The sequence below is a fragment of the Pseudorasbora parva genome, chromosome 7 (assembly GCF_024679245.1).
Source record: "Pseudorasbora parva isolate DD20220531a chromosome 7, ASM2467924v1, whole genome shotgun sequence".
In the NCBI taxonomy this organism is placed as follows: Eukaryota; Metazoa; Chordata; class Actinopteri; order Cypriniformes; family Gobionidae; genus Pseudorasbora; species Pseudorasbora parva.
In genome coordinates this window covers 32283522-32305819 of record NC_090178.1, presented here as the reverse complement: position 1 = coordinate 32305819, position 22298 = coordinate 32283522, and positions in this window count along the sequence as shown.

The window sequence follows — 22298 nt, the reverse complement described above, 5'->3', positions numbered from 1 at the left end:
TATATAGCGAGAGAGAGAGAGAGAGAGAGAGAGAGAGAGAGAGAGAGAGAGAGAGAGAGAAATTATTATTATTTTAATTTTATCATCTTAAAATTAATTTTATAACCTATCATTTTATAGATAGTATTCTGTATAAAAACTATCAAAACGCTTTGATATAGCTACTTTTATCAGATTTCCTGAACATCTGCTTCTAGCTTTACCCTATTAGCATCACTAGCGTGTTTGCGGAGTAAGCTGCTTTTTTCAGAAAATTACTGTTTATTTTTTCTAACTGAGAATATATTGGATGTGTGTCTTCCTTTGAGTGCAGACGAGGACACAAGTTACAAGCTGTGAATCCTTGATCTAATAGAGAAGCAGACCCATCTGCGAGAGTGGAGAACCACACCAGAAACATTGCAGGCTGACGCTCACCACTCAGCGATATGTTTGCATTACGATGTTAATACTTCCACCACCTCTACTTTGTGTGCTTCTTTCCACAGGGCCCATGCACCCTGGACACGATCATCCCAGGCCTCATTCACCCCCGCACAACACACCACGAAACCACGACGCACCAGCAGCAGAAGCCATGACACAGGCCCTGGGGAAGGACTACTCCCTTCTCTACTAACTACAGTCCCCAGGGTGGAAGGAAAAAAGAAGAAGGTATTTATGAACAATTTCAGTCAGGATTCAGGGACAGAAGAAACAGCATTTGTTAACATTTCAAATGACTTACTTCTAGCTTCTGAAGGCTGCATCTCAATGCTAGTTTTATTAGAGTTTTATTTTCATCTTAGTTCTGCATTCAAAACACTATAGATCAAATACTGCTAGATCGATTACAAAATGACTCTGGTATTCAGGGACAGGCATTAAGATGGTTTAGATTGTAGATCTGATGGTTACCATTTTGCTTATTTAAACAGGGAATTATCCAAGTTAACGTCAGTAAATTATGGAGTTCCTCAAAGGGTCTGTATTAGGCCCTCTGCTATTTTCATAAACATGCTTCGCTTGGGTAATATTAGAAAACACGGTATTAGTTTCCACTGTAACACTGATGATACTCAGTTTTAAATTTCATTACTTCCAGATGAAATCCCTACATCATTCAAGTTGACAGAGTGTGTTAAAGATAAAACAATATTGGATGACCAATCATTTTCTTCTATTAAATTTCAATAAAACTGAGGTATTACTTTTTGGATCAAAAACTTCTACAAAGAATCTCTTAAGAATACAATTTGCATCTAGAAGGATGTACTGTTACTGAATCCGCTACAGTTAAAGACGTGGGTGTTATTTAGGACAGCAACTTGTTTTTCAAAGATCTTTCATATTTCACAAAAACAGCCTTCCACATCAGGCACATTGCTAAACTTTGGAACATATGTTATCTGTTTCTGATGCAGAAAAGCCAGTTCATGCATTCATGACTGTAATGCATTACTAGCAGGTTGTCCTGCATCCTAACACAAATCGTATCATCTCTACACTCGTTACCTATTAAGTTCGGTAGATTCCAGAGTATTGCTACTGGTTTAGTTCCTGTGTCTTTAAACGATCTTCTATCATGCTCTTTAAGATCACAAAACAGGTAGTATTTAGGATATCTAATTCCACTAAAGCAGGGAGACTGTTTTTACATTTGGCTCCTAAACTCTGCAATAGCCTTCCTGATCATGAATACAATCATGACTTCCTCAATATCACTAAAATTACATATTTGAAAGTTTTTTGTTTGAAAAAAATTCTTCATGCCTTAAAATAGCTTGAATGTTACTCTACTCTACACCCTTGCCTCATTCAGGAACCATGAATATGCAAATGATCCCTGCCTCCACTCACTTACACCAACTGAGAGATCCACTCACAATATATCCAGTATCAAGAAGGTTATTTCTTGCGCTGGTCATGTGATTTCAAAATGGCAGCCACCATGAGCTGACCATCTGCATGTACAATAAAATGCTTTTATTAGGCTACTGATGTGAGTCTTCTTCATCTTGTGCATACAGTATTTTAAATATATATATTTAAAAGCACTATTCCTTTCTTTATGTGTAAAAAGGTGCATACCTTTAAAACATTGCTTCTGAATTGCCTTTATATGTTCAGCATCACAGGGAAATGATCTGCTTGACTTCTCCTGACTCAGTCACACATCTGAGAGGCATTCACAGTGTTATATCAAAGAATGCAACATGTCCATGACCTCTCTGTGGCATAAGTCACATGCCAGCACATCTCCAGCAACCCCTGACAGATGTGAGCGCCCTCTTGGGCTTGAGGTGCTAAATCACTTCAGGGACACTTTGGCAGGTCCTCCTAGGAACACAACCCAACCATGAATGACCAGTCATTCCTCAGTGACACTTTTAAGCTGAGCATTTCCAATCTGAACAAAATACACAATCCTAACTTATCCTAGATGCTCGCTTCCTGTACCGAAATCCCAGCTGTACTGTGAAGCACAACATTGAGCTTAATAGCTAAACATGTGTGTGTGTGTGTGTGTGTGTGTGTGTGTGTGTGTGTGTGTGTGTGTGTGTGTGTGTGTGTGTGTGTGTGTGTGTGTGTGTGTGTGTGTGTGTGTGTGTGTGTGTGTGTGTGTGTCTGGATGCTGCAACATCCACCAGTCCAAACAGAGTTTGGCAGCTGCCTCTGGTCTCAGATGACTGTATATCAGATGGCTGGTTTGTCTTCTCATTGGCTAGCTCACACTAGAAACACACAGGACCATCAGTCATGCACTAACAAGCGTTAGCATGCCAAGCTGGACACTTTTCTGGCAATCAGAGTCAGGTGTGCCATTGCAGTAAACAGGGGAGCAGCCCAGTAAATATTCTGCAACGCTGGGACAGACGAGCGTGTGGGAGAGATGTTTATAGCAGGTGGAAAAACGCTTGTCATGCTGATGGCCCTGATTTATTCTGGGAGAAAATTTGGCACATATATCACCTCTGATGGCCAAGCAAGGCTTCATTCTTACACATGCACACACACAACAGGCATTCGCTCTGTGCTATTTGCGCTCTCTCTCTCTCTTTTTCTCTCTCTCTTTTTCTTTTTCTCTCTCTCTCTCTCTCTCTCTCTCTCTCTCTCTCTCTCTCTCTCTCTCTCTCTCTCTCTCTCTCTCTCTCTCTCTCTCTCTCTCTCTCTCTCTCTCTCTCTCTCTCTCTCTCTCTCTCAGCTCGAAAAAAAACTGGGGGGTCTTAAACATGACACCAGGTATGGGATGATGACACCCACCCTGCACCCTGCACCCACTACACTAAAAAGAGACGAAAAGGCCAAGATCTATTCAAATACAGCCAAAAAAAAAAAATTCTTAATCAGTTATTTTTATTGTCTTGTTTTCTGGATTTTTACTACGCTGTTATTGTGTTAACTATAATGTTTCCAGTTATTGAAATAAAATGAAACATTAAAAACTTAACTTAGATAACTGCATTGGCAGCTAATAAAAAAAAAATTGGTAACACTTTATTTTATTGTAATTGAAATGTGTAATATAATGTAATATGTTTGCATTCCCATTTGCCCAAATAGTAAAAGAAAAAAACTACAATAGTGTTTTCAAGACACATGAAAGCCAGCTTGGAGTTTGCTAAAAATAAATTAAAAAAAACAGAAGGACGCCAAGATGGTGAAAAATATGATTCTCTGTCTGATGAGACCAAGATACAACTTTTTGCCCATAAGTCTAAGCGGTATGTGTGGAGAAAATCAGGCAAGGCTCATCACCTGTCCAATGCAGTCCTAACAGTGAAGCATGGTGGTGGCAGCATCATGCTGTGGGGGTGTTTTTCAGCTGCAGGGACAGGACAACTAGTTGTAATCGAGGGAAAAATGAAAGCGGCCAAGCACAGGAATATCCTGGACGAAAACCTTCTCCAGAGTGCTCAAGAGACAAGAAAATGAACCTAAACACAGCTAAAATAACGGAGTGGCTTCACAACAACTCTGTGACTGTTCTTGAATGGCCCAGCCAGAGCCCTGACTTAAACCCAATTGAGCATCTCTGGAGAGACCTGAAAACGGCTCTCCGCCAACGTTAACCATCCAGCCTGACAGAACTGGAGAGGATCTGTAAGGAGAGTCTGGCAGAGGATCCCCAAATCCAGGTGTGAAAAATTGTTGCATCTTTCCCAAAAAGACTCATGGCTGTATTTGATCAAACGGGTGCTTCAACTAAATACTGAGCAAAGGGTCTGAATACTTAGGACCGTGTGATATTTCAGCTTTTCTTTTTTAATAAATCTGCAAACATGTCAACAATTCTGTGTTTTTTTCCCGTCAATATGGGGTGCTGTGTCTAAATCAATGAGAAAAAAAGTTGACCTTGAAAAGTTTAAGTTAACTTAAATGATTTTTAGAAAATGGCTCAAATACAACAAAGAGTGAAATATTTAAGAGGGTCTGCATACTTTCCGTACCCACTGTATATCAGAGAACCATGTTTACAGTAAAAAAAAAAGAAAAAAAAACTCACCCTAAGCCATAGTTATGGTTTGAGAGCAGCATTTCAGATGTAAAACTTTGATTTGAAAAGTCATTGGGGTATATGTCTGTTCCTCTGATAGAGACTTGGCTGTACGCTGTCACCACCACAGCCAAATTAACAAGCAGCATGACAAACAACAATTAATAATGGCCTGGGGCCTGCAGGGCGCAGTGCTTTTAATGAATTACCCATCCCTTACCTCTGCTGTCTTGTGTCTGATTTAACTCAAAGCAGCTGATTGGAGACAACACCTCATAAAACGTGTTCCTCAAATCACCCTGATACTGCAAATGGAGGAGGTCAAATTTTACTCTCAATCCTCCAAAGTCACTGTAAATGTTAAAGGAATGGTGTGAGTTGTGAGAGCTAAATAAAGGCACAGTCCACATGATAACTGAACATTCACCAGCAACAGGTTCAAAACTGAAGCACTTTATGTTGTGTCCTAACCGAGGAGGTCTAAATTGCGTAGAGAGAGCGGTTAGCATTCCTAATTATTTCAATGGCAGTTGCTCAGCTGGCACATGACCCCTAAGACCTGGAGATTTTTATCTCAGACAGAGAAATATCTTTTAACAGCCCTCCAAAAAATAAAGAAATATGGATCTACTTAGTCTCAGACTCAGACTTTGAGTGTTGGCTGTACACTTGGAAACACAGGAGTTTTGAAGTCGTCATCTGATTGGTTGAATTCTACAAGATGTCCACGAGACAAGTGTGTTGCGTTCTTTACTGGTCTGCCTAGAAACAAATGCCTTGACGCCAAACTCCCTCGGAAAAAATACAAAATTTAGATGGAAAAGGTTTTTATATACTTTTATCGTATGCTGCTTCGGTGGTTGCGTCTGGTTAGGTGGTACAGTCTATCAGGTGAGTAACACAAATGCCCCTTTTTGACTGTGCAACTTAACAATCGGGTCAGTCTGAGGCAGTTACACGGGTCTAAAGCTAAATTCTCTGTGGCACTAGGGTACCAATCACAGCATTTCCTTTAATTGATAAAACACTTGCCTGGTAAAATATGAAGGCCAAGCGCAGCGACCATTATGAATCATCGCAGCCATAGCCAGCATACATGGAAAATGTGAGGCGTCAGCACCCTGCTCTGTAATGCCACGGCTCCACAAAGGTACTTTACATTAGACGCCTGCATGAGTTGCATCTGCTGCGACTGACCCCAATTAATATTTGCTTACATTTCAGTGGTGTCTGCATCAGATTTAGAGGCGTAAAATGAAGACAGGGCCTTAATGGGATGCTGACAGGAGGCCAGTAGGAAAAGTAGTATATTTCCCAGAGGAACGCCTGGGGATACCACATAAATAAGCCCCTGTTATTTCCAAGAGAGTTAGTGAGGTGTGCCTTTCTGTAAGTGTATGTGTGAATGAAGGAAAGTGAAATAGAGAGAAAAAAGGGGGCAAGTAATAAAGGTGTAAATAGTTCTGGATAAATGAGCAAAGAGGTCTTAAAACACAACAATGCTCTTCAGTTATATGGTAATAAATCACATGGACACTTAAAAAAGGCAGAAAATATTTAAATTGATATTTTAAAGTATGACTTTTGTATCACTTTATTTATTCTGTATAACACAAAGAAAGACATATTGAAAAATGGGGCTCAAAACAATATTTAACATTGCAACCAATAGACTGCAGCTGAAATATCGTACAACATATCTTTGTGTGTTCCACAGAAAAAAAGAAAATACAGGTTAGGCAAGACATTACTGTGAGTAAATGTTCTTGTGAAAGAGAAGCGCGTGTAATTGTATTAAAAGTGCAGTTCAAATCGTCAAAGTAATCTTTAATGCTTTACTGCAAGGACCGTTTAAAATAAAAAGGACCCACCAAAAAATGAAAATACTTTTATGAATTACTGATTCCAAACCCGTAAAACGTTTGCTCATCTTCAGAACAGAACACATAAAATAAATTAAGATATTTTAAATGAACTCTGAGAGCTTTCCCTCCACTGGCAGCTATACAACTGACACTTTGATGTTTCATAAAGTTCATAAACACACTGTAAACTAATCCATATGAATTGAGCGGTTTAGTCCAAAAATGTTTGAAGAGATTCGATCAGTTTATATGATGAACAGATTGAATAAACGGAAGCTCAAGCATAGTCCCTTAAGAGAGAAACAATGAGGTTCATTGTCGTGTGTTAATACGCATCACTTTTGAGTATCTGCAAGAACCAATGAGGTGCAATGTCGTGTTACGCAGCATGTTTTGGCTTCAGCAAGAGTCAGTGAGGTTCCTTCTCATGTGTTACTGTCAAATGCCTGTCCTGTCTTGTGTGCACATGTGGGTTTTGTTATTCTGAGCATGTACTCATGTAATAGTCTGATCCCTCCCCCTTGTTATCTGACTAGCGTTTCATTTCTCCCACCTGTCCCCTCTTGATTTCTTCCCTTTATAAGCTGTTTATAAGTGTTTGTCAGTCTGTGTCGGATCCTTGTTCCGTCTATGTCTCCCGGTTTCCCCTCGTGGGTGTTTGTTTTGTATTTATGTTTTATTTTGTTAATAAATTATCTTTTCCCTGCACTTGAGTCCTCTCACTATTTTCCCTTATCTGTACGTGACAGTTACGCATCAGAATTGAGATTTCGTGAGAACCAATGAGGTTCATTCTTGTGTTACGCATCATGTTTGATCTTCAGGAAGAACTAATGAGGTTCATTCTCGGTTACACATCACGTGTGAGCTTCAGTAGGAACCAATAAGGCTCATTCTTATGTTACGCATCATGTTTGAACTTCCGCGAGAACCAATGAGGTTTATTCTCATTTTACAATCACATTTGAGTTTCCTAGAGCAGCCTTTCTCAAAGTGGGTGCCGCGGCACACTGGCACACACTATTAAAAAATAATCTGAAATTTCATATATAAAATATATTTGAATTTATATAAATACATTCTTCTTCTTTGTATCCCTTTCGCACGTACGATCACACATTCACACATGTGATTAGAACGGTCAGTGCATCACGTTCATTCAAATGTAAATTCAAATGTGCTTTCGCGTTGGCTTGCACTGAGCCAGAGACAGGCGCGCTCAGAGCTGTCATATATCACAACTTTTCAGTGTTTTCAGCCACATAATGTTTATTTTGGGTTTCATACATATACGTACTAAAAAAACAATACAATTAGAGTTTGTAAAATACACAATGATGAAAAATGAAGAGGCAATAATAATCCTTTCCATTATAATTAGTTTTATTCATATCAGATACACATTGTGTCAGTAACTTTAAAGTTTACTCTATTCTTCTCCCAGTTCACCTGCCACTTACTTTTATGCATTTTGGGAGAAGTGGATGAATTCACGTCTTGTAAATCCAACAGATCCGATTTTCTGAACTGCGCCTGCAGCGGTGATGGCGGCGCCCATCGTGCATACACCTCAACTAACGCGATCGCTCACGCTGGGGGGTCAGCCAGAAAGTTTTACATTTACGTGTGAAAGGGTTAAACATATGAGCGGATTAATAAAATTGTAAATTAATTTAAGATAAATATATATATAAAATTAACCATAAAAATCCGTCTCACATCAGTAACTGTCATGCCGTCCTCACCGGGGTCGCGTGACTGTGCAGTTGGCTACATTGTTTTATAATTTAACCGCGAAAATACATTTGATTTCACAAAGAGCAAGAAACAAGCAACAGCAGCATGGATCGTTTTTTAAAAAGAAAAGCCCCACAAGAACCGGACAGTTTTTACTTTGAAATGGAGTATTATGCTCTATTCATTACTGTCCGGTCTTAATAAACAGGACATTTGCATTTAAATTTGGGTTATGCAGTGTTTTTAAAATATATTTTAAACTGGGGTGCCTTGAAATTGTATGCACTTTTGAAAGGTGCCCTAATTGAAAAAAGTTTGAGAAAGGCTGTCCTAGAGAACCAAGGAGGTTCATTCTCAGGTTACACATCACGTCTGAGATTCCGTAAGAACCAAGGAGGTTTATTCAAATTTTACGCATCACATCTGAGATTCCGCGATAACCAATGAGGTTCATTCTAATGTTAGGCATTAAGGATGCAGAAATACAGTTAGTCCACGGTTCAATACATACCTCAGTTTTCGGTTCGGTTAATTTTTTTTTTTTTTTTTGCTATTCTGTTCTTAGGCAACAGGACAGAGAGAGGTTAAGAAGAAAATATTTTCATTATAATCTTACTTAATATGTAATACTCTGTAATACTCTTCTTTATTTTACTTAAAAGACTTGGAAAAAAACTTACTTAAACTTAACTTTACTTAAAAAAAAAACTTTTACAAATTCCTGGTGTATTGTATAATATAAAATAAATATATATATATATATATATTTATATATATAAAGATTTACAGTGGCAGCTCAGACATGTACAGTAGCATTTAAGTATAAAATTGAATTAATAAATGTAGGCTAAAATTAAAACAACATAGTCTTCAATATGCAATGTACATTGATTGAAAGCTACTGTATATACTTTATTCAAGAGCACTGAGTGATTTTTCTCTGTTTTTAGTTGTTTTATTAAAGGGGGGGTGAAACACTCAGTTTCAGTCAATCTCATGTCAATCTTGAGTACCTATAGAGTAGTATTGCATCCTTCATATCTCCGAAAAGTCTTTAGTTTTATTATATTTATAAAAGAAATATAGGCTGTACCGAGTCTTTCCGGAAAAAAACGAGCGGCTGGAGGCGTATCGTGTGGGCGGAGCTAAAGAATGACGATCGCGAACAAAGCGTTGACGTCCTCAAGCTTGGAGAAACCCACGGCTATCTCAGCTAATACAGATAATGATCCAGAATCAAATCTGAGGCAGAAATAAATTGAACAAAAGAAACAGCAACAGCAGGACGTCCGTCTCTGTGGTATGTACTGTATTTACTGGCCTGTCAACATTTGTGTGTCTCTACTCGCAGTTTATGAGGACATGATTCGTTTTTTGGACTATTGTATGCGACTAGACCTTAGAGGTAGCAAGCAAAACGGTTTTGCATTATATATAGAACAGCAATGGAGTAACCGTTAGCGCATTTGAATGACGAAGCACGCGATCGTGTCGTTTACTGATGTTTACTCATAGTTTACTCAACAGCACAGACATTTGAAGCAGTTTTACTCACCGGCTGCTTCCAAAGCAGGACCGAACCTTTATCGCTGGGACCGCTCCATCAAAAACACACTTCTTTGGTATGATTTGGTGAAGTCCTGTGACAGCAGTGACTGTGGAGATCCACTTTTGCGACGCGACTGAAGCGATGTTGTGAAGCTTCCCGTCATTTCTGCGTTCAAATCGGTTCAAATGCAGCGCTGCCTTCCCGGAATGCTGTGCTGAAGCGTTGAAGTCGCTTGACATCACCCATAGGAATAAAGTGGAGCGCGGCGCGCGACATAAGTGTTCACGGACGACTGGATCTGCACCTGAGAGACTGTTTACGGGCGTGCATTTCCTCTCTCGCTCTAGTCACGCACGCACGCACCCTACCGGGAGAAGAGCCCGTACGGCCCATACAAGGACCTTCCGCTCTATTAACGTCAAGTAGACCCATACTCGAAAAAAACTCTCCGAAACTTGTGAGAAACCGGCAGGAGTATTTTTGACACAGAAATACTCCATCAAACGTCCAACATTAGTTTTTGAAACTTTGACTATGTTTAGGATGGGAATCCAAGTCTTTGACAGTGTAAAAAGCTCAGTATGCATGAAACAGCATTTCTTCAACTGTCCAATTTTGGTGAGCTTGTTCAAATTGTAGCCTCCTTTTCCTATTTGTAGTGGAGATGAGTGGTACCCGGTGGGGTCTTCAGCTGTTGTAGCCCATCTGCCTCAAGGTTGTGCGTGTTGTGCTTCACAAATGCTTTGCGGCATACCTCGGTTGTAACGAGTGGTTATTTCAGTCAAAGTTGCTCTTCTATCAGCTTGAATCAGTCGGCCCATTCTCCTCTGACCTCTGGCATTAACAAGGTATTTTCGTCCACAGGACTGCCGCATACTGGATGCTTTTTGCCTTTTCACACCGTTCTTTGTGAACCCTAGAAATGGTTGTGCGTGAAAATCCCAGTAACTGAGCAGATTGTGAAATACTCAGACCGGCCCGTCTGGGACCAACAACCATGCCACGCTCAGAATTGCTTGAATCACCTTTCTTTCCCATTCTAAGATTCAGTTTGGAGTTCAGGAGATTGTCTTGATCAGGACCACACCCCTAGAGGCACTGAAGCAACTGCCATGTGATTGGTTGATTAGATAATTGCATTAATGAGAAATTGAACAGGTGTTCCTAATAATCCTTTAGGTTAGTGTATATATGTTAACCTTGTGTGTATTTGACAGTATTAGCGCAATAAGACTACTTAGTCCAGTAATCACGAGTTTTGACAGGCACACACACGCTCAGCGCACGTAAAACGCGAATGAAATGTTTAACAAGGCTTTAAAACACTGCTAAACACCCCCTAACTTTAGTGCATGATTGGATATTTGCTCATATCAGCGTGTCAAATTAAAGTCCCAGGCACACTCAGAAAGAGGCGAAATAAACTGAGAGAAATATATAAAACCAAGAGAAAAAAATAATATATTAATTGCGAAACTTAAAAAAACGCAATTCACAAGCACGTATTGAACCGTGAATGCTATACTGAATATATTCATTATTATATGATACACACTTTACCCACCCACCACACTTCCCCACCACCACCCCCAACCTACCCAAGAGCGTGTCATATGCACGCCATAAAGTACGCATTATCATGTGATGGATAATCAATAAGGTTTGTTCTCGTGCAACAAGCAGATTCGGATGAGCTTCTGTTTAAGTTTGCTGATCAATGTTTATTTGTGAATAAATGGTAAAAAAAAAAATCTGTTCATGTAAAGCGAAATTGTAGCCTAAACCGCTCTATTTATTTGGATACGTTTTATAAATAAATAAACAAATTCAGTGTCATTTCTCCTAAATCCTGAGCACAATCTGCAGATGTGTTCAACACAAATAACGACATAATCCATCTGTGAACGGTCATTTTCTTTTACAGTGTTAGCTCATATAAACGGCATCATTACCGAATTGAGCAGTTAAACCAGAAGGGCACCTGCTCTCCACTTTGCACTCTCGGCACTATTTTCAACTTGACTCATCAAACTTCTTGTCCAGTTGCCGTTTTAATTATTAGCGTTTTAGCATCATTACTGGAATTTAATGCGCTCCAGATTAATTGTTCTGTGGCATTTACTTATGAAACCTATATTTTTCCAACAAATTGTAATAAAGGATACGCAGCTGTCCGAAGCAGAGCAAGAGAAGGAGTGCAGATCCATTAACCAAATCATTTATTAGCCTATAAAATCAAATGGTAATATTTAGCAAAACGGCCCTCGATGACAGCCAGCACGGTAGCTCTTACATCACCGGATAAATTTTGCTCAAAGATGGCAAGATTGCCCCCTGTCTGCAGGATGTTTGCGAATGATTTTTCGAAGATCACTGGAGTAGAAAATGTGTTGCCGTTTCTTTGTATTTATTTGTGAAATTTAAGAGTTAAAATTGTTTCTACAACCACAAAAAAAAAAAAGTTTTGTTGCCACCAGAATTGTGATCTAGGAATCTCTTTTAGAGAAGAAAAACATCAGATTATGTGTTAATCACTCTTTTGGGTTTAAAACTTAAAATCAGATAGCAGAACACAACATGTCTGATCTCTGATTAGACAACTGGGGAAACTTTCAGTGAAATCTCTGCTTTCAGCGAACACAGATTTCCGTCCCCCATGATGAACTGCTCCCTGCGGCACACACACCGCCCGTTTAATGTAAAACCGCCTATGACTAATTATGGTAATTCATTACATCTCCAATTAGGTTTTGGGATTTATGGCAAACTGGCCCCATAAAGAGCAGGATTTATGGAGCCTTTGAATGTCACCCAGAGGACAGAGGGTTGGCTTCATATCATTCTGCTCTGAGCCTCCAGCTCACTATATCATCAGCACAAGAGACAAAGACACTACACCCTGCTTTGTTCAGTCACAAATGCTACCCATCACTGTGGTAAAAATCAAGGCCTAGATGTATCTACAGTCACATGTAGCTTTACTATATAAAACTGTGATTCAAGCGTGACCTCATTAAGTTGAGCTTTTATCCTCACATGTCTGATCAATAGTGACCAGCCTATTTGGACCAGCTTATATAATCAATACTTCAATATCTGCAGTGCACTCCGCAGAGGATTTCCACATACGGCCCTGCCATCTGCAGCTCCAGCTTTGACTTTCACGACTATCATCTGCGAGTACACGAGCACAGAGCTTGTAAACACTGACAGCCAGGCAGTCCTAAAACGCGAGGACCCTTTGTGCCCTTGGCTGGGCCCTGCTTTTTTTCCTCCGAGCAGAGTCGTGTTCCCTGCAGCAGAGCCGTGGGAAGGCTGATTTGTTCCCTGGCTGGAGCTGACAGGAGCTGGTGATGTTGTTATGAGTCGGCTCCAGCTTCTGTGTTTCAATCAGGCACACAGCGGGACAGCCCATCTGCTGCCGCAAACATCCCAGCCACTACAAAACAGGACTTGAATGGAAACGAGTGTTCTTTCAGAATCCTAAAACACAATCTACATGTAAACATTCTACTGTAGTCTTGCACTTTGTTGATGACAGGACTGCTTAAAGGGATAGTTGGATCCAAACCAGTATGACTTTCTTTCTTTTGTAGAACACAAAAGATGATATTTTGAAAAATGTCTTTTGTCCGTCAGCGGGGTCTGGTGTCATATATACTATTTCAGGGTGGGAATCACAGGGTACCTCACGATACGATACCCGATACATGGCTCACGATACCGATATCATCAAGTTACAGCAATACTGCGATAATCAATATATAATCCTATCAATCAATCAATCAACTTTATTTATATAGCGCTTTTACAATGATGATTGTTTCAAAGCAGCTTCACAGTGTTAAACAGGACAATATTGCAACAAAATTTGATTTGGCTAGTTTGATTTGGATAGTTTATAGAATTAAATATGACCTAATTAATACATTTAATTTGTATATTTAGTTGAATAAATTGGATCATAATTTTAGTGTCCCCAACTGAGCAAGCCAAGCCAAAGGCGACAGTGGCAAGGGACCAAAACTCCATCGGGGCATGATGGAGAAAAATAAAGCTTGGGAGAAACCAGACTCAGTCGGGGTGCCAGTTCTCCTCTGGCCTATTATTAAACAGTGTATAATTATTATTCTGCCAACCCTGCAAGGCATAAATAATATTAGATAGAAATATTCTACATTTTGGGTAACATGCAAGAGACGGGTTCATTTAGGATGGCGCATCAATTACACAGGAATATGAATACTTGAAAGATCGGAGTTATTGCGCGGAGATGAGTTTATTGAGGATGACGTGCCGGTGAGGCAAATTCAGAGGAGACACCAATTGACATGGCTCAGCAGACACTTCAGGATGCGCTGGTCATGTCCAGACGCAGGTCCACCATCCGACCCGGACACGGTCTGGATCCGGCCGACTGCAGTAAACCTCGTGATAAACAGAGAGACCAACATTAGCGTAGATGCCACTCTTTTTATGATGTAACGAGTACATCAGGTGTTATGGGAAGTGTTCCCGGTTCCGGCTGACCTAGTTAACACAGCCTAACAATCAGTCAATTGATCTGAATAATGAAAGTTAAATGTTCTATGTGTATACCATAGTAAAGAGATGTGTTTTTAGTCTAGATTTAAACTGACAGAGTGTGTCTGCTTCCCGAACAATGCTAGGAAGACTGTTCCAGAGTTTAGGTGCTAAATAGGAAAAGGATCGACCACCTGGTGTTGATTTAGATATTCAGTTTTGACTGAAACACTCAGTCAATCTAACACAGTTTCAGTCAATCTCATGTCAATCTTGAGTACCTATAGAGTAGTATATAGTGCATTCTTCATATCTCCGAAAAGTCTTTAGTTTTATTATATTTATAAAAGACAGATAGGCTGTACCGAGTCTTTCCGGAAAAAACAAGCGGCTGGAGGCGTATCGTGTGGGCGGAGCTAAAGAATGACGAGCGCACAGCTACTGCACGAGAGATTGCTGAAAGCTGTCATCCTCACGCGTGGAGAAGAAAAAGTTACCCTAATAAACCATGGCTATCAATCAGATTCAACTAATACAGATATGATCCAGAATCAGATCCGGAGGATGAAATAAATTAAACAGGAGAAACAGCAACAGCAGGACGTCCGTCGCTGTGGTATGTACTGTATTTAGTGGCCTTTCAACATTTGTGTGTCTTTACTCGCAGTTTATGATGACATGATTCGGTTTATGGACTTTTGTATGCAACTAAACCTTAGCAGTAGCAAGTAAAACGGTTCTGCACGTTAGACTAGTGTAACGTTATACATAGAACAACAATGGAGTAACCGTTAGCGCATTTGAATGACGAAGCACGCTTTGTGAGAATGTCCCCTAGCCTAGCTTTATGTTTGGGTGGTTTTACAATAAACAAACTGTCAAATTAGTCAGCTAAACAAATGTTTTTAAACACACACCATACATCGCATGCTCCATTGATAAATTAACTATACACGATCGTGTTGTTTACTGATGTTTACTTACGCGACGATAACCAACAGCACAGACATTTGAAGCAGTTTTACTCACCGCCTGCTTCCAAAGCAGGACCGTGAACCTTTATCGCTGGGACCGCTCCGTCAAAAACACACTTCTTGTTGATTTGGTGAAGTCCTGTGACAGCAGAGACCGTGGAGATCCACTATTGCAACACGACCGATGTGACGCTTCTCGTCATTTCTGCGTTCAAATCGGTTCAAATGCAGCGCTGCCTTTCCGGAATGCTGTGCGGGCGCATTAAAGTCGTTTGATGTCACCCATAGGAATAAAGTGGCGCGACATAAGTGTTGCAGGGATGAGTGAATCTGCACCTGAGAGCAGTGTTTATGGGCATGCATTTGCTCTTTCGCCTCAGTCACGCACGCACGCGCGCGCACCCTTCCGGGAGAAGAGCCCGTACGGCCCATACAAGGACCTTCCGCTCTGTCGACGTCAAGCGGACCCATACTCGAAAAAAACTCTCCGAAACTTGTGAGAAACCGGAAGGAGGATTTTTGACACAGAAATACTCGATCAAACGTCCAACTTAGTGTTTGACACTTTGTCTATGTTTAGGATGGGAATCCGAGTCTTTAACAGTGTAAAAAGCTCAGTATGCATGAAACAGCATTTCACCCCCCCCCCCCCCCCCCCCCTTAAGTACTGGGGAGCTAAACCATTTAGTGCTTTGTAAGTAATAAGCAAAATTTTTAAGTTTATGCGATGTTTAATAGGGAGCCAGTGCAGTGTTGACAGAACTGGACTAATATGATCATACTTTCTGGTTCTACACTGCCTATGACGATACATCATGATAACTATAATCCTATGATGATACATCATGATAACTATAAAAACATAATGCCAGTGAAAAGGTTAAGTGCCAGTTTTCCAAATTAGGAATTAAATGTGGCTGGGGAATCTATTATTTTACTCAAACTGCGGTCTGCCATCCCGCATATAAAAAAAAGTTATCTCAAGCCGGGTGCACACTGACGATTTTGCCGTCTGAGACAAATTTTGCAAATCCTAAAAGATTCCTCTGATCCTAGCCTAAAAACTGACGTCTTTGATCGTTACTTTGACATGTTCACCGGCAGCCGATTAATGACCGCTGCGATCAAATTTTACCTCAGATGAAGTTCTGGCAGTGTCAGAAGATTTGGTGATAGTCCTGCAGTGTGACTTCTCCTACGACAATCGTCAAATATCTCGGTTTTTCAAGACAAACAATGACTAAAATGAGAGCTAGAGATTTCTTTGTAGCCACTATTTCAGTCCCGCGTGTAATGCAGCTCACGGTCACCGAACACGTCATTGATTGATGATATAAAACTCCGGGCAAGTTTTCTTGGACTAACATATGGCATGGCTTAAATCGGGGATCATGTTCGTACAGTATGACAAGCAACATATTCGCAAATGATTTTGAAAAATTGCGCAGTACCCTTTAGGCTAGTTACCTTGTGTTCACGTTTCCCTCATTCATGTTTTGAGCGCCACCTCGAGGAGCCATGAAGTAGCGACGCTGGGAGAAGTATATCACACAGAGAAGGACGATATATTGCCCTATCGATATTGTGTCCCAATGCTACTATTATAGTATTCATAAATAGTTTGAAGTAGCTTTTATTTTTATATTTTCAGTTTTCTTTTACATTTTTTTCTATTTTAGTTTTAATAATTTTGAATTGGCAAGACAACTTTCATTTAATGTTGCAATTTTTCTGTGCAACTTTCATTCAATTTCAATCCTTCATTTAAGTATTTCATTATTATCCCTTTAACTTCTTGTTTATTGAACTGTATGAAATCAATAAGCTATCACATCGTGCTGATATTTGGGAAAACACCATTTTATGTCCTGTTTGCAAATACTAAAAACAAGAACTCGTACAAGTATATTTTTTTGCTCACTGTATCTTCAATTTTGGTGACATTTTTGACCCTGTTCACGTCTGTTCTCTTTTTTCGAGTGCAAGCGGTAGCCCCTTTCTGTTGTAAGGGCCATTTCAAGTGAAACATAGCAAAGGCCACTATCAATGACATCACAGTCCTCTCTGTTTCAGCCTTCTCTGTATATCTCTGTGGAGGAGACGGATGGTACCCCTCCTCTTTCCGCTCTGCTTAGGAACTGGTGGGAAATGTATAATGAATACTAATGAATCCCCACCTCCCTCGACAGGTGTCTTACCTCCACCCCTCTCACAACTAACATCCTGTCCTCTCCTTTCCTTTCCTCTCTCTCCTTCCCTGACAGAGAGGAGTGAGCTGCTGACATGTGATGTGAATTTAACACACACGAGGCTCAGTGGAAACTTCCTCTCCACCCTGAGCTCCTTCATTAGTGCTGATTCTTTAACAGACTGGACGAGTTCAATCAGAAAAGTCACTGTGTTCCAGATTTCACCCTTCCAATAAATAATCAGGAAACAGCTAAAGAGTGAAGAAATAGTACAGCATAATTTATTCTGTTAATGGAATAAATGTAAATTTTTAATTAATACAGCTTTGTTTTTTTAATTAATTTCATTATTGGAATATATGTAAAATATATATATATATATATATATATATATATATATATTTTTTTTTGTTGTTTGTTTTTTTTTCAAAACAAAGGCTTAGGAATTGAATAGAATAGGTTGAATAGGATAACCTATTCAAAACAAAGGCATAGTTTGATGACGCCAAGTTTGTGCACAGAATCTTGGGACATGTGGTCTTTACCTCACAGCCTGTGGGAAAGAATCGGGCTGGGACCCGGGCAGAAATCATGTTCATGGATGCAATTATTAACATTATGAAGCAGAGCAGGGACGAGTGTTGTTGAAGCTGAGTAAGCCGCTGAAGCGAGTGTTAATAAGATGAATGCAACACATGAATTGTGTGAGTAGCGGGACTTTTATTATGCCACAGTCGCCAGCACCATTTAACACTTTTCCGGTCATGAGTATGAGGTAACGCAACTCTGTTTATCATATAAGATGCACTTGAGTGTGTTTCAAATGATAACATGACGTTACTCTGTTACTCTCGGTGGCTACTATGACACTTACTTGTACACTGCAGTAAGAGTAAAGCGTTTCTATATTTTACAAAACATTTTTTTCCCAGTGCACCTTTAAATAATATAAAATAATATAATATAATTAGTGCTGTCAAATCGATTAGTCGCATCCAAAATAAAAGTCTGTGTTTACATAATATATGTGTGTACTTTGTATTATTATGTATACACATACATATATATATTTAAGAAAAAGTAGTAATAATATGTATATTTATATATAATAGACAAATCCGATTCCAAAAAAGTTGGGACAAATTGTAAATAAAAAAAGAATGCAATGATGTGGACATTTTAAATTTCTATATTTTATACAGAACACAACCTAGATGGCATATCAAGTGTTTAAACTGAGAAAATGCATAATTTTTAATGGAAAATTAAGTTGATTTAAAATTTCATGGCATCAACAATTGTCAAAAAAGTTGGGGCAAGGAGAGCCATGTTTGTGTGGCATCCCCTCTTCTTTTTATAACAGTCTGCAAACGTCTGGGGACTGAGGAGACAAGTTGCTCAAGTTTAGGAATAGGAATGTTGTCCCATTCTTGTCTAAAACTAGCCTGGATGCCAGCTGAACTTAGCCCCGCCCACAACATATTTAGGTCGGGCGGTTCGGTCTGGCCTCGATCCATAGAGGAATAATTATCTCAGAACAGAAACTGTTCGTACCAATGAAATCACCAGGGCGAGTTTTAGACGGACAGATGATCAACAGTAACGTAATCATGCACGTCATCAAAGGGGCTTGGATTATATTTGTTCGAATCCTAAATGGAGAGCTTGTTTGTATATGCATTCACCTTCACAATTTCTCTCAGAAATTATGATCATGTTGGGTAAGTACTCTGTGTATCATTAAATTCTTTAATTTTTTTACAACACCGGCGAAGATCGTTTATTCCAGCGTGCGTGCAGACAGGGTTGCCAAGTTTTTACAACAAAAATCCGCCAACTACTAGCCCTAAACAATAGCTTCTCGAGGGGTTCTCCGGGAAAAAAGGCGTTTGGGGGGTATAATGTGTGTTATTTTGGCAAGGTTGCCTGCTGAAATTCGCACTCATGGGTCTTTATATCACATACTAATAATAATAATAATAATAATTATTATTATTATTATAATAAAAATAATAATAGATTTTATTTATAATGCACTTTTCATTCCGAAGAATCTCAAAGTGCAACAAAGGGGGGGGGGGGGGAAATAACAACAAAAAATGAATAACAAGTAAAATTATAGAATACTAAAAACAATCAACCAACACAGAAAACAGAACAGAAACAGAGCTGATGGTGAACAGAAAACAGCTGATGGTGGAAGTCTCTGTTATAATAGTCGCTTCAACCCGCGGACATAGAAAAAAAAAACGCAGAAAAAAACGCGGACTTGGCAACACAGTGCAGTTGAGCTCTGTTGACATTTGACAACTAGCGTGATGCATCGCTTCGTTGTTCTGATTGGTTGAAGGTCTATCCAATTGATGTCTTTCCTGGTTCGGTTGAAACACGCCTCATAATCACAGCCCAATGGAGCAGATCAGACTCATATTCTGACTAGAATTGAGTATGACCACGTCAGGCTAGTCTAATACAGGCTTCTAGTTGCTTAACTGTTTTAGGTCTTCTTTGTCACATCTTCCTCTTTATGATGCGCAAAATGTTTTCTATGGGTGAAAGATCTGGACTGCAGGCTGGCCAGCACCTGGATCCTTCTTCTACGCAGCCATGATGTAAAGATGCAGTATGTGGTCTGGCATTTCATGTTGGGAAATGCAAGGTCTTTCCTGAAAGAGACCACGTCTGGATGGGAGCATATCGTCGCTGCCCGATAAAACTCATGTAGGCCTATGTCCAAAACGATGACTTTTCAGGAAGTGAAAAAACACTATTTCTAAAGCAGTTGAATGTAGTGTCATACTTGGTATGGCATCTTTACATGTAACCATATTGTTGCCAGTGTAATGATATAATCCACATTTGACCAAAATTTGAGTTTAAATGGACATAAGCGTTCTTCCGATCATTAATTAGAATGGCTAAGACGCGTTTCATATTTCACATTCATTTTCAGCGTTTATTTGCGCATCTTCTCAGTTAACAACGGCTCTGTGTAGTAACAGCTGCTCTATGTGAAATCATGCACCTGAGGAGAATTTACCTCTGATTAGAGAACTGGCTTTACTGACGAGGTGCGCATTAACAACCGGCCGATCGTGATCGGAGCAGCCCTACATTTCAGTAATGAATACAATGTTGACTTAATTGTTTGGCTGACTCAATTCTATTTTCCTAGAAACCTTCCTCCTCATTTTTGACCCTCGCAATCGCCTCAATAACAGCCCTATCATAGTTAACATTCATCAATTCACACAACTCTTTTACAGAGACAGACATCCTGAAGGAAGGGAGAAAAATAGATCAGAAAAAATATAGCTCTATGCCCAGTAAACATTGTTTCACTTCACTTCGGAAATCCGTGCGTTAACATCTTAACAATACGATGAAACTACACGAGACCAACGAGATGCTTCAACAGGGTGGGAGATACGCGGCGTGATTGACCGCTTTGACACCAAATGGATATACGTGAAAATCAGAGGACATTATTTCACAACTTTTGATTGGTCATTTAGATATTTAGATAGCCATTTAGATATGTGAATCACACTGTCTGAACCTGGACATTCAACCCGTCGAAAAATCTCAAAATCGGCAAAATGGACATACGTGGTTTTCATCAGACAGTGACGATATGTTGTTCTAGAACTTGGATATAACTTTCAGCATTGATGGTGCCTTTCCAGATGTGTAAGCTGCCCATGCCACACGCACTCATGCAACCCCATACCATCAGAGATGCAGGCTTCTGAACTGAGCGCTGATAACTGCTTGGGTTGTACTTGTCCTCTTTAGTCCGGATGACATGGAGTCCCAGTTTTCCAAAAAGAACTTCAAATTTTGATTTGTCTGACAACAGAACAGTTTTCCACTTAGCCATAATCCATTTTAAATAAGTCTTGGCCCAGAGAAACACATGCGCTTCTGGATCATGTTTGATTATGGCTTCTTTTTTGACCTATAGAGTTTTAGTCGGCACAGTGGATTGTGTTCACGACAATGTTTTCTGGAAGTATTCCTGAGCCCATGTTGTAGTTTTACATTTACATTTAATCATTTAGCAGACGCTTTTATCCAAAGCGACTTACAAAAAAGGGTAGAGCAATAGAAGCAACGAAACAAACAAGGCCAACAACCTGTAAGAGCTGTAAGAAATCTTGATTAATTAGCACAGTAACACAACAAAGGTTTTTTTTTATTTTTATTTTTTTTATTTTTATAGCCAGCTACAACAAATACTCACGTATGGAAAATACAGAACACTGGATTTTGATAGCTATGATAACAGTAGCTTTCATTACAGTAGCATTCCTGTATGTGATGCAGTTCCATCTAAGGGCATCCGGTATGGTTTTCTGGCCTTGACCCTTATGCACAGGGATTATTCCAGATTCTCTGAATCTTTGGATGATGTTATGCTCTGTAGATGTTGATTACTAAACTCTTTGCAATTTTTCTCTGAGAAACTCCTTTCTGATATTCCTCCACTATTCTTTGCAGCAGCATTGAGGGAATTGGTGATCCTCTGCCCATCTTGACTTCTGAGAGACACTGCCACTCTGAGAGGCTCTTTTTATACCCAATCATGTTGCCAATTGACCTAATAAGTTGCAAATTGGTCCTCTAGCTGTTCCTTATAGGTACATTTAACTTTTACAGCCTCTTATTGCTACCGGCCCCAACTTTTTTGGAATGTGTAGCTCTCGTGAAATCCAAAAAGAATTTCGAATAAACCCATTCGAATAAACCCAATAAACCCATTCAACCCACCCAATTCAGTCAGTTGGATTCAGTTAGTATCCCAATGTAATGCAAAATTAAATGTTCATTACTTTTAAGTTTTTTTGTTTGTAAAGTAATCATAGCAATATTTTATATACTAAACTTATTTTTATACTTGTTTTACTTTTAAATTTGTGAGAGTAAACAGCTTTTGCATTAGTAGTGAATTAAATATAATATTTAATATTTTCTTGTGGTTTT